Source organism: Pholcus phalangioides, unplaced genomic scaffold, assembly GCF_987345545.1.
Source record: "Pholcus phalangioides strain wild (caught in Gottingen) unplaced genomic scaffold, Ppha-v1.0 ptg000042l_1, whole genome shotgun sequence".
Lineage (NCBI taxonomy): Eukaryota > Metazoa > Arthropoda > Arachnida > Araneae > Pholcidae > Pholcus > Pholcus phalangioides.
In genome coordinates this window covers 23,658,065-23,670,473 of record NW_028301628.1, presented here as the reverse complement: position 1 = coordinate 23,670,473, position 12,409 = coordinate 23,658,065, and the positions used below count along the sequence as shown (strand labels likewise).

General features: G+C 34.0%; 1 protein-coding gene across 4 annotated transcripts in view; it reads right to left on the bottom strand.

Annotated features, from left to right (window-relative positions):
- LOC149064673 (teneurin-m-like) overlaps window positions 1-12,409 on the bottom strand; it is a 391,606-nt gene that overhangs the window by 278,057 nt on the left and 101,140 nt on the right. For all 4 annotated transcript variants that reach the window (XM_089255506.1, XM_089255505.1, XM_089255507.1 and 1 more), the window contains exon 2: window positions 5,382-5,451. The gene's annotated coding sequence lies outside the window, so the exon portion shown is untranslated. The remainder of the gene's footprint in view (window positions 1-5,381; window positions 5,452-12,409) is intronic.

Here is a 12,409-nt window from a genome sequence, read left to right as displayed (position 1 = left end):
GATGTTCAGAGGTGTCGCGAGTTCGATTCCCGGTTCGTCCTTGTCAGAAAACTTTCCTGGCATGACCACAGAAAAAATTGCTACCGCAGGGAGTCCCCCCCCCCCCCCATCGAGGGGTAAGCACACCAATCTCTCGATGAGCATAAAAAACAAGCCTGCCATTTGGAATCGGCAATAAATTGTAGGTCCCGGTCTAATTAGCCTCGTGTGCAGAAAATGATCGTGGTGCGACAAAAATGATCAAGTGATCACTCTCTTCTAGTGAAAAGTCTCAGATTTACTGATGTTTGAATTTATAAATTATTTATTTAGTTTTATGTTAAACATAAAGTACTTAAATTTCAAAGGATATTATAAACTCTTAAATAGTTTCAATATTTATAAAAAATCTAAAAATTAGTATATTTAAATGTGGTTTGTGAAAAAAAATATTCTTATGAAATGGTGTCATGAAGGGGTAAGAATAAAAATTTAGTCTGCATTTTCGTCGATAGAGAGCAATGCATCAAGCAAATCACCGGAAATATGTAAATCAAAAAGTCCTAGAAAAACCTGGCTATGTCTGGGTAAAGTATGAGTGAAGTGTTATGACTGAATATTTGTACCATTATACGCCTGTTGCTCTATGCGACGAGACTTTTTATCGGATTCTGTAGGAGATGTCGGCTCGCATTCAAGCCTCGAAGTTGGGAATCATGCATAATCACCAGTAAAAGTGACAAATTTATCAAACTTATGGTTTAGGATATGCATAATGAGCAGTTATTACGCATTATAACCGGTTTATCGCATTTCCAAAAACAGGAATATCATTCATATATTTTTTTAAAGTTATTTTCACTGTTCTAATGATGAAAAGAAACTCATCGGAAACAATTAAACTGCCGAAAATTATAGTAAGAAACTAAGACCGAATAATAATTTATATCTTTTTTCATTAGTAAATAATTGAAATATGTTTGAACCGTACCATTCTTGAAAGCTTTTAATCTCCGGAAAAAATTGGAGTTTTCTGATTGTATTGCTGAGATAGAAAATTAAAACCACGATAATGCGCATTTAAATCGCTTCGATGTGTATTTTTTTGAATTGTATTTCTCAATGTATAAAAATGAATTAATTTAAACTAGAGGATTAGTATTGGGTAAAAATGTCGTTTGTAAATTTTTTCTGGAGTTGGTATTAGACAATTTTCTACAAAAATTGATGAAAATTCCGAATTTAGTTATCAGAAAATTTAGAAATTTTATCCAATTATATGTGGAAATTTTAATGCATTTCCATGAAGTTTTTCTTTCACGGAAATTGAAATCTGAGAATCGCGCTAATTTAAAAAGAGATTACTTATTTATTTATACAAAATAATATGCATACAATTTACATTTTTTCACACTTCTTCCATAATTAAAACTGTTCTGATAGAAAAAAAAATATATTAGAATATTTGAAACCATAATGAAGGAGGAAATTATCGTAAAAATTGCTATTAAGTCGTAATTTATCTCTTTTTTCATCAGTTGAAAATAAAAATAATCTCGAATCGTAACATTCTTCATTATTGGATCTTCAATATCTTGAATAAATTGGAATTTATGGTTGCGTTGCTAAAAATGAAAATTATAAACACTTTTAAAACATCGATAGTGCACTTATAGATCGCTTTAGAGTGTGCAGTATTGATTGAACTGTGTAAAGATTGATTAATTCAGTATGCGCTGATGAACTATCTAGTACTTGACTAAGTAAACTGACAAAACTTGAGCGATAGTTCTGCATTAAGTTCCGTGGCATTACATATTATTTTTCCATATACACAATAAATTCTAAGAAGTTATAGGATTTAGTGTCTCATGCTGAAATTACAATCCGATGACTAATAAAATAAGATAAACAAAATGCCATCAACTTTTTCCACATGTTTGGATTCCAATGGAAATTAGTAGAAATAATTTCCTGCGTTGACATTTAAGCAAATTAGAATTTCTACGCAATACTTCAATTTGGATGATCATCATCTCGTAAACATTCTTCTGAAGAATTTCTAATGGACTGGTACATGCAAGAGCGTGTTGTACTAGTGCAGTGTTTCCCAAAGTGGGTAATATCGCCCCCTGGTGGGCGATGGAATGGTCCGGGGCGGCGGTAGAAGCTACGGATTTAGCATAGGATCCTATGGGTTTACTTGAGTTGGGGGCGATGAGAGAAAAAAAATTCTGGAGAAGGGGGCGATGGAATGAAAAGTTTGGGAAACTATGTGCTAGTATATGCGCGGTGCTAACATGATTATGTTATCAGATTGTGTTGGTATTTCGTGTTATACTGACGCTGCCATCTGCCCTATCTTTTCCTTATTTCGAAGTGAAAATGGCAGGTGCGGAATTTTCGTGATATGTGAGAATCGGGTTGAAGGTCTACTTAGCCGTACACGCACCTTGCACATATTCCTTTGCGGAATTTCTCACGAAACTGTACATGCGGGATGATTGTTTTGAGTGCATATGTGTGAGTGTATGAGTGGCCCTAAAGTATTTTTATCAGAGATATGTTTGTTTCTGCTTTTGCAGGTGCTGCCATCTGTTTCCCATATCTTGTAATGATGATGGCAAATGTTTAAATTTTTATGTTATGTAACTATCATGTGTTGTGGGTCTGCCTACTCTATGCGGCGAGACTTTTCAAACGGGAGACGTTTCGAGCATTCGAGCCTCGAAATTGGGAAACCGCAGCAACACAATCACGGCTGATAACGTGGATTGGCTGAAAAAGGTTCTAATTTGAGCACAATTTTTTTCCGAAGATAGCTTTCTGAGGAAACATATAAAAATGCAGAAGACTGTATAGTAACAGATCGGAGTTTATGTGAAAAGTCACAAAATAGTTCATCTCGATTAGGAGCGAAGTTTCACAATCACGACACTAGGGTTCCAACTGCTCCGACATTGTTTGAAAAACGAGATATTAATCAACAGCTGTTGGTCTTTTGAAACACCCAGTATGAATTTCATATCTGACTTGTCCCCCTCATACAACAAAGTACTAGAATCAGCAGCTGTTAAAATATACGCCGTTCGTTTGAAAACTCCTCTAGCTGTCACGTCTGTGTCATCTATGTGATATGTGCCATCTTTCAGTTCAGTCTCTGAAGAGGACGTCCTTTCATCTTTGATGTCGGCAGTAAACATCCGTTATGTCTAAGTTTTCGCTGATTCAGTTCCCGTACTTGTACTTGAAGCCACTTACTTTTCTGAGATAGCACATGATATCAATGTGTAAGTTTAGAGCAACCAGCAATTATAGATCAGCTATGCACATTTGAATATACATGGTAAATGCAAATTCCATAATACCTATTTTTTCTTTTACTTCTCTTTTTGGTAATTTAGAAATTACATCTTTTAGTGAAATTTTAGTACAAATACGACGTTTTAAGTGTAATAATTTTTTATCTAGAGAACAGTTGGTTCTTTGTTAGATTTTTTTTTTGAGAGCTGCTGAAATTTTAAGTGTTCAGAGATTTCTAAAATCGCGCCAAATTGAGAAGATCGGAAATTAAACTCAAGGTAAAAACTACTCAACTTTGATTAGTAAAGTTTTATCTCTTTATAGATAACATTAAAATCAAGGAAATCTGTATACTTGTATTTTACACTTAATTAACCATTTTAGCTAATTAAAAAAATCCACTTTAATTAGACTACAAGGGTAACGAATCTCTCATTTTTTCCTTGGAGCTCGTGTACACTGAAAGGGACCGTACATGGACGGCCGGATCTGACTCAGGACAAGCTCACAACTGCTGACGATGCCACCAGATGGCGAATTATGCAAGGATGACGTCACTCTCCGCTACCACACGAAGGTTTTTAACAACTGTTGCGAAGATGAATTTTCGGAAAGATAGAAATATTTTTGATTGCAATGTGCTGAAATTATAAAAAATACCAACCCTAAAAAAACATAGGTATTTATAAAAAAATTTATATGGAATATAAAGGTTATATATGGAGGGTTCCGTGAGAAGTTTTTACGTTGAAACCCCTGCATTATACACAGTTACACAAAAAAACTCTTAGTGTTCATACAGTGTTTAAGAAAGTGTGAATAAAGCACTGAAACTTAAACAATTAAGAAAGCTACCGTTCAAGTATTACGTAAGCAAATTTTTAGTCATTTTTGACCCCCCCCCCCCCCCCTTGTCAGCAAAATTTCGTCATCAGCTCTGCCTCTCTGAATCCCAATGCATATTGGTGGGATCAGATACGTACACGGGGGGGGGGGGGGCACAGGGGGCTCGTGCCCCCTCCCACGATCAAAAATTTACTTTTTAAATTGAAATTTCGGAAGAAAATACCTTTATATGTTATTCTAATCAATTTCTCTAAATTTCAATGTTATTTGAAGTCTATGAACTCAAAATTTATCTTTAATAAATTCATTGCGACCTATACTCTAAGCCATATAATGATAAATCGCATAAAAGCCAGCGGACCAAATATGGCCCTGGGGGTTATCCGAAGCGGCCTGCCCTCCTCAAACTCAATTTTGTAAAAATGAACTAAGCGGCACATTTACAGATCACTGAAGTGCTTCTTATAATTATTTTCAAGATGTCCAGTCCCAATTTTCCGGGTTTGTGACATGCTCTTCATTACCTTAGTCATCGAATGGTTGTAATTTATTCATATTACATCATAGTGTAACATATAATTAGTTTCCATCAACTATATGTATATCATCAATATATGATGTGTATTAGTTCCTGTGGACGTGGCTGTTAATTCCCACGGTTAAGATGTACTTTCAGCCCCATTTCTAAATTTTTCGCCATCATAGAGATGGTGTGAAATGACTCTTGAATTTTCATCAACCCTATTATACCAACCATGGCTTCAATGCACTATTGCATTTAATTGGCAGAGCGATGATGGAGGTGGTATGAGCTGTTTAAGTCTCATCTACAGCACCCAAATACAAGTGAAGGTTCAAGGTTTATAGTTATGTGAATGATGCGTGTCGCTGTCTGTATTACTTACGTATACTTGTAGCGTCAAAGAAGAAGTGACAAACCATCTTAAAGGCTTAAACAAACCACCATAAAGGGTTTCATTTTTCGGGAACCACGGTAGTGAAAGTAGACATTCCAAAAGTTAATGATGAGGCACAAAAACTATTGTTGTCTGGCATTTTTTTTTTTTTTTTTGCCCATTTAGTGCGTTTGCCGATCCCTGGCGATCATTTTTCTTAGCCTATCGTTCAATTCGTGTTCTGTTTAATATATATATACACAAGTTGAAGAAGAGCGGTCGGGAATTGAAAATTTGTACAGAAAACAGATAAACATACAGAAAATCATTTTTATAGATAGACTGTGAATATTTTACCTTTGAATTTATTCTTACTGTGACTCAACGTTATGATATCAGATATCATCTCCGCAATCCCTTGAATGATCTGAAATAGAGTAAAATAAGTTTTAGGTATTCAACTAAAAAATACAATAAAACGTCATAGTATTACAATTTTCATCATTTTGTTTAGTGAATGGTGCTAATAGCTCTGATTTGAACATCGGGTAGATCATTCTACCACTAGCACTCTGAAGGTTGATTTTACAGTGATATTAGTATCTAAGTTCTAACCAGTAAGTAATGCACACATACAGAATTTAGAAAACAAATGCATGTGTTCCACGCTGACTGCCTTAATATACAATAATCAAACTTTAATTTCTTAATTAACATCCATAAATATTGCCATACCTTCAAAACAGTTTTTCACGCTTAAAAAATATATAGATTTATGGACATTTGTGTAATAACAATACTTCCTAACAAGCCATTATAATTATTTTTATAAGAAAATGAATTATAAAGTCGACGCTCGTCATAATGAGCTTGTGTTATAGTGAACTTTTCATTATAATGACCTGTACTAAAAGTGGCAAATCTTTTTCCATTCACCCTCACGTCATTTTCCCTCCAATGTAACTCCACGAAGATCATTCGATCCAATAGAACATCCAATCTCAACTCTATATATTCCTTCATTATAATGAATAATGAACTTTTATATTCTGTCCAAAATGTTCTGCAGCTTCTGGAATGGAATTCTCTCACATGAAACTTATTTTTTTTTCATACTTTGAATATAATCACCCTCTAATATAACGTTAGTTTTACGTGGAACGATGGGGTCATTAAAACGAACGTCGACTGCTTAAAAATCCCACACGATAATTTTCTTAACATCTTTTGTTTCACGGACAATTTGCACCAGCAAGATGAAGGACTCAGACCCCTTCACAGAATAATATTGAGCAAATAATAATTTGATGATTTTATTTCAAGCACACGGGCCCCTTGAAGCCTCTTCATAGAATCCTGTTTAAGCACCACTGTGTCAAATAAATACAGTATTTTCGAATTTAATGGATATACTAATTCACAACACTTGTGAAATAAGTAAATCAAAATAAATATTGAATCCCAACATGATTTGGAACAGGAATAAAAAGAGTGCGTTAAATAAAAACAGACACTTCTTATTATAAAACTAAACTCTACACAATAAAAAAAACAACATTTATTATATTTATAAATACCCTCGAGAAGCTAATTTGAGACATTTAAAGGCCATTCAGTAAATTAGTTCAATTCAGTATCTACACAATTTGACATAAATATAGTTTATTCTTATGTTTCTAATCCCGTTGATACACATGGGTTAAAGAACGCAATGGATGAAATAAGATAGTAAGTCTGAAAATATATAAAAAGAACGAGAAATAAAAAAATAGAAAAACGGATGAGGAGGTAGATTAATTTGTCAAAAGAACGACGTTGAGTTTTGTTGTTGTCTTCTCCTTTTTCTTATTTTCCGCATCCTCTAACACTTTACTTTTCCCCAAATACCTAAACAGGAGAAGGAATAGGAAAGGGTACAAATACATAAAAAAAAAGAAGGGATAGATTCTTCGGTGGTTTTTGTTGTGGGCGATATTTTGACGCTAGACAAAATTAATGAGTTTGTCGTCTTTATTGTCAGCCTTTCTTTATGAATGATTACAGATTAAGACACATGATATCAATCTTCGAACATTTTTACTATCTCTCGTTGCTTTTCTATTCTTTCTCTTCCCTTATTATTAGGGGAAAAAATAAGAAACGAATAAAGTAATGTTTTCTGTAGCAATTTTAATTCTTTCTTTTAAAATTCCTAAAATACTTTTTTCCCACGAATTAGTTAAAGCTAAAAATCAATGAAAGAACATTCTGAGGGAGAAAATATAGAATAGGAAGACTTCATTAATTATTTTTCCCCGTGAGCCGAATATACGATAGCATTGACCTGAATATTCTTAAAAAGGAATTACTTTTTTTAATGCTCTTACATATAGATTTTTTGCATAAAAATTTAATTAAGGAAAATATTTATTAGTCAGTATCATTTGGAATAGTTTGGATTATATCTATGTTTTTTGAACCTTATACCATTTTATTTATTAAATCGGTAACTTAACGTAATCAGAAGTTTTTATTATTAATCACTATATTTGAATCCACATCGTCTAACAAGACTAGATTAGACTATATCGTCTAACGAGTATGCCGTAAAGTTCTGGAGATCATACCTATAGAGAGAAGACATAGGGTTGATTGAGAAGATGCAGAGAAAAGCTGCGCGCGTAACTCGTTGGCACGCAAGGCTTGAGCTATGAAGGAACACTTGATTTATTGAGAATGTATACATTGGAGGAACGCAGATGCCGGGAAATATGGTCGAAGTGTTTAAAATTTTCAACGGGTTGGATAAGAGAGACAATGAGTTATTATTACACCGTCGATCAACTGCTTCGATAAAGACACAACAGTTTCGTTCAGTAAGGGACAATTCCAGGTTGTGGTGTCTCAGGGAGTTTTTCTCTAAATAGGGTTGTTAATAAATAGATTGTTTCACAAGAAAATAGCCTCATAAACCAGACAAACATGAATTAAGAAATTTTCCTTCCACATTGATAAGTTATCTCAGAGATATTTCTAACTGGATTTTAACACATTGATTTATACTCAGATTATTTGAGTTATTTCACATTATCAAAAGAAGTGATTCCTTTCTCCGCACAATACGGATTTCCAAGAATAATTTCACGCATTGTTAACTTTCATACATCAGTTCCATTACATTATTATTATGAAATGCTGATAAGGCACAAACAAACGGTTCGTTCATCTTTTCACAGGAAACGATATTTTCGATGGAGAGGAAGAAGGAGACATTTTCCTGGACATACACAATGATTAAGAGAAGGAAATGGAAAGTGAGAGGAGAACAAGAATGGAAAAGGGACATATTTGATTTATCACATGGTTAATCTTTTCTTCAGAAAGATCAGACATTCGAAGCTCAAAATGAAACGGGAAACTTCATTACAGTCAGCCTGAAGAATCGAAAATGATGTCAGAAAACTAAAAGAAAATGATGAAGAACATTTTTCTTTTTGTGCTTGATATGTAACTCGTCTCTTTCTGATATATTTCATCCCCCCCGTCACCATGCTTGAACAATGTTGAAAATCCATGATAAATTAAATGACAGAACATCAAGTTCTCAGACAACATATTAAAGGCTGTAGATAAGCAATGATTTATCTTTGTATTCTTTGTATCGAATATCGCTTCTATTTCTTTGCTATCGAATTGAATTCTTGCTGCTAATGAGCTATTGATACGGATGTCAATAAAATGATTGATATGTTCCTGTTGGGTAAACCTAGTCATTTTTGGGGCGCTTTAATTTAAGAATCAAGCACCCTATCATGATAACAGTATATAGATAATTGTAACGCCGTATATTTTTATGTACAGTGAGACCTCGATATAATTATACTATGCGGATCAAAATAAAATAGCGTTATAGAGACGTTATTGTTATATCGAGAGATAGCATTATCGTCAGTCATCATTTAATTTATGTTGTTGCTGGCATCTTATCTGAATTGGAGTTGTTGGTGCCCCCCCCCCCCCCCACATAAAATGCATTTATTCACAGCAAAACCTGTGACTGTAATTAGTTCTCCCCTGTAAAGTAGTTTGCTGCGCAACACACTATAGTGTACTACAAAGTAGCTTTATGGCAACTCCATTATCACTTCAAATATGGTGCAAACATTAGACTTCGAAAAAATGAAAACTGGTGAGAAATTAAAATATATATATATTGAAGGCGATTTTCAGCGAAAAATATAAAAAATTTCGTTGTAGCAGTTTGGAAATCTAAAAAATGTCGTTATAAAGGGATTTATATCGTAGTAAATGATATCATTGTATCGAGAGGAGTTTAACACTGGCTATAGACAATTACAAATACGATTGAAAAAATATCGTTGTAGAGTGATTTTTCGTTATAGCGGGGTTTCTCTCACTATATTTCAATACGACTAAACGTTCCGTAGAATTTTTTAAGAAATCGAAATCTATGGCCTAAAATACTGGAATGTGTATTTTCAAATACTGTAATAAACAAGATTTCCTTAACCCTTTAATTGGCAGGCATTAAAAAAATGTTCATAGGAGAAAAATTTTGTGAGGTTATACTAAGGAAATGATGTGTGTACTCAGAATTGTCATTGCATGACAAACAGAAAAATATTGTCACAATTTACAAAAATATGGGAAATTGAGCTTCAAGGAACCTACCGTATTTGTATCATTTACATAGATTTTGATAGCATAAAAATGTCATTTATTGTTTGCCAACTTACTTTTCTGTCATTGTTGAACATTGAAAAGCAATATGTCTCTTCGACACATAGCATTTCACTCCATAACCCAAAGGTCAAAAATCGTTCTTGATTGGATTGTCAAGAAATAGGAGTCATGTGCACAATGCGCACCTTGATCCATTCTGCTGTTAATTACAGAACTTCATAAACAGCTCATGAGTAAAAATCGAATGTTTAGGAGTTACTTAAAAATATAAGAAACTTATGAATTGCTCTTGACAGCAGCACTGCCAAACAAAGGGTTAAAATGGGTAAATATTTGACAAAGTTTTGGTAAATAGAATAATACGCAGTTTTCATCCGTTCTGGCATTTGAAATTCTGTGATTCCATGACGTTGTGAGAGTGAAAAAAAAATCCCCATCCAGCAGTTCTCATGATTGTAATATCAATAACAAACAAAAATTTGAATTAATGAAATACATGCGGTTAAATAATGCGGTTTGATAAAGGGTTGCCAAAACTAGCAAACACTGTATCGGCATTATTGTTGCCAACTTTGGAGAAAAAAAAATTGCCACGTTGGCACTGACCACGCTTATGCAAAATTAATCATATTATCAGTCGAAGAATACAGCATATAAAGATAACATCCATGATCAATTAATTGAAAGATTAAAAGAGGGAAGGAATTTGGTTTACAGCTGGATTTTTTCCCATCTTCGAGACACAAATACGAGGCGATCTTCCCATTAAAAAGTCTCACCATAGACAGCAACAGACCTACAACGGTGCAGTTATTCAATCATTACACTTCACTCATAGTTGGAAAAATTGATGGCAGATGGCAGACACAGAAACAAACTTCAAATTAGGTTCACGACACGCACATGTTGGAATCAACATGCACTAATTCATTAGAAGTTCCGCAGAAGAATACGGAGGATGTGCATGCGTGGTTTAGTAGCTGGATGAAGCCACAGATAATAATAAGGACTCTCACTTGATTTGTTGTTACGGTTAGTAGACGACAAAAAAATTGTTTAAGATCTCCTCTTCTGTAAAACAATCGTGCAAAGATTCAACACTTTTTCAAGATCGTTGATACTTTTACTTCCGAAAACAATTTTGAGTAGGCTAAGAACGTTGGTGTCTGCACTGATGGCGGTCGTTCTATGTCTGGCTGTTATGGTGGACTGCAGTCCTCATACAAAGCAAAAGCATTGTGGACCCATTATCCCTTTAAGACCGGGCAATTTTTGAAAACATGATTCAGTTTGTTGAGTATTTCACCCGCTCGATCGTTCGAGCTCGGGCTTAAATGGTTATATTATTCACAGGGAAGAACTCACGTCAAAATATATGAGTCCTGCATTGAATTTTAGTCTTGGAATATGTAGTGACTGTAGTTAAACTATTTAAAACTCGGTCGTTGAAGACAAGGTTTTTCAAATACCTATGGGAAGATATGGGATTCGTCTTTGTTATATACTAGAGCAGTTCACAATGACCTTATCCTGGTCAATGTATTGTCACGTTTGTTTGAACTGCGACAAGAAGTTAATATTTTTCTTAAACAGGAGAGCATAAGTACACCGAAAATTTTGTAAATGAAGCTATTTTGGTAAAACTACCATATTTATGCGACATTTTTGAAAAGCTTACGGCTTTCAATTCCTCCTTGCATGGAAGCAACATGCCTCTTTTGAAGTCGATTGAAATTTTTTTTAGCTTTTATAAAATAACTAAAGCTATGGAAAAGTAAAATGAATGAAGGGGGAGGCAAGGAATGTTTCAATTCGTTGCCAAAAATTTTTGACCCCCAATGAAATTTATTTCTCTCGATGCATGAAATCTTTTTTTAAAGAACACTTATCACAGCTTATTTGAGAAGTACTTCTAAAATGATGATACCAATAAATTCGCATGGATTCGAGATCCATTTAATGCCACTGCTTCATTTGGATTTACCGCTGCAGAATAGAATATAATTGAGGTGTGTTGTGACAAATGATTAAAAATGGAATTTAGCAGTGTGGAATTGACCGAGTTTTAGTTGTCAGTATAAAAGATGAATACTCACTCCTAAGTGCTGAAGCTCAGAGTTTTCACTCAATTCTCTTCTCCTTATTCGTGTGAATCTGGGTTTTTGTCACTCGCTGTCATGAAATAAAAATATCGCTTGAAAATCAATGTGGAAAAGGAAATTACGGTAGCTGTGTCTTGTTTAATTCCCCGATATGAACATTTATGTAATGATAAAGCAGGTTCATCTCTCTCACTGATATATTATATTTATTAAAATTTATTCAATACATTTTTGTGTGATCTAAAATGTATTTTACCTAACCTATACAAAAATTATTAGCATTATAATTTGCTTCCATTAATTAAATCCTTGTGATTTAAATGTATCACAATTGACTATTTTTTAGAAAAATACTGCAGGTAAAAGTGAATAGGGTTCCGTGAAAAAATCTGGATACAGCAAGGGGGTGCCGGGAATCGGAAAAAGTTTGAGAACCCCTGCTCTGCTATAGTGGAATAATACTATTATAAGGGTAAAAAAAAATTCCCTATCTTTAGTTCTTGGCCAGTTTCTTTCAACTGACCACAGTAACAGTTCTTTGGCCGGAAAACTTTCACAAGGAAATCTATAGACCGTAGTAAAATCATATAGTACCGTACA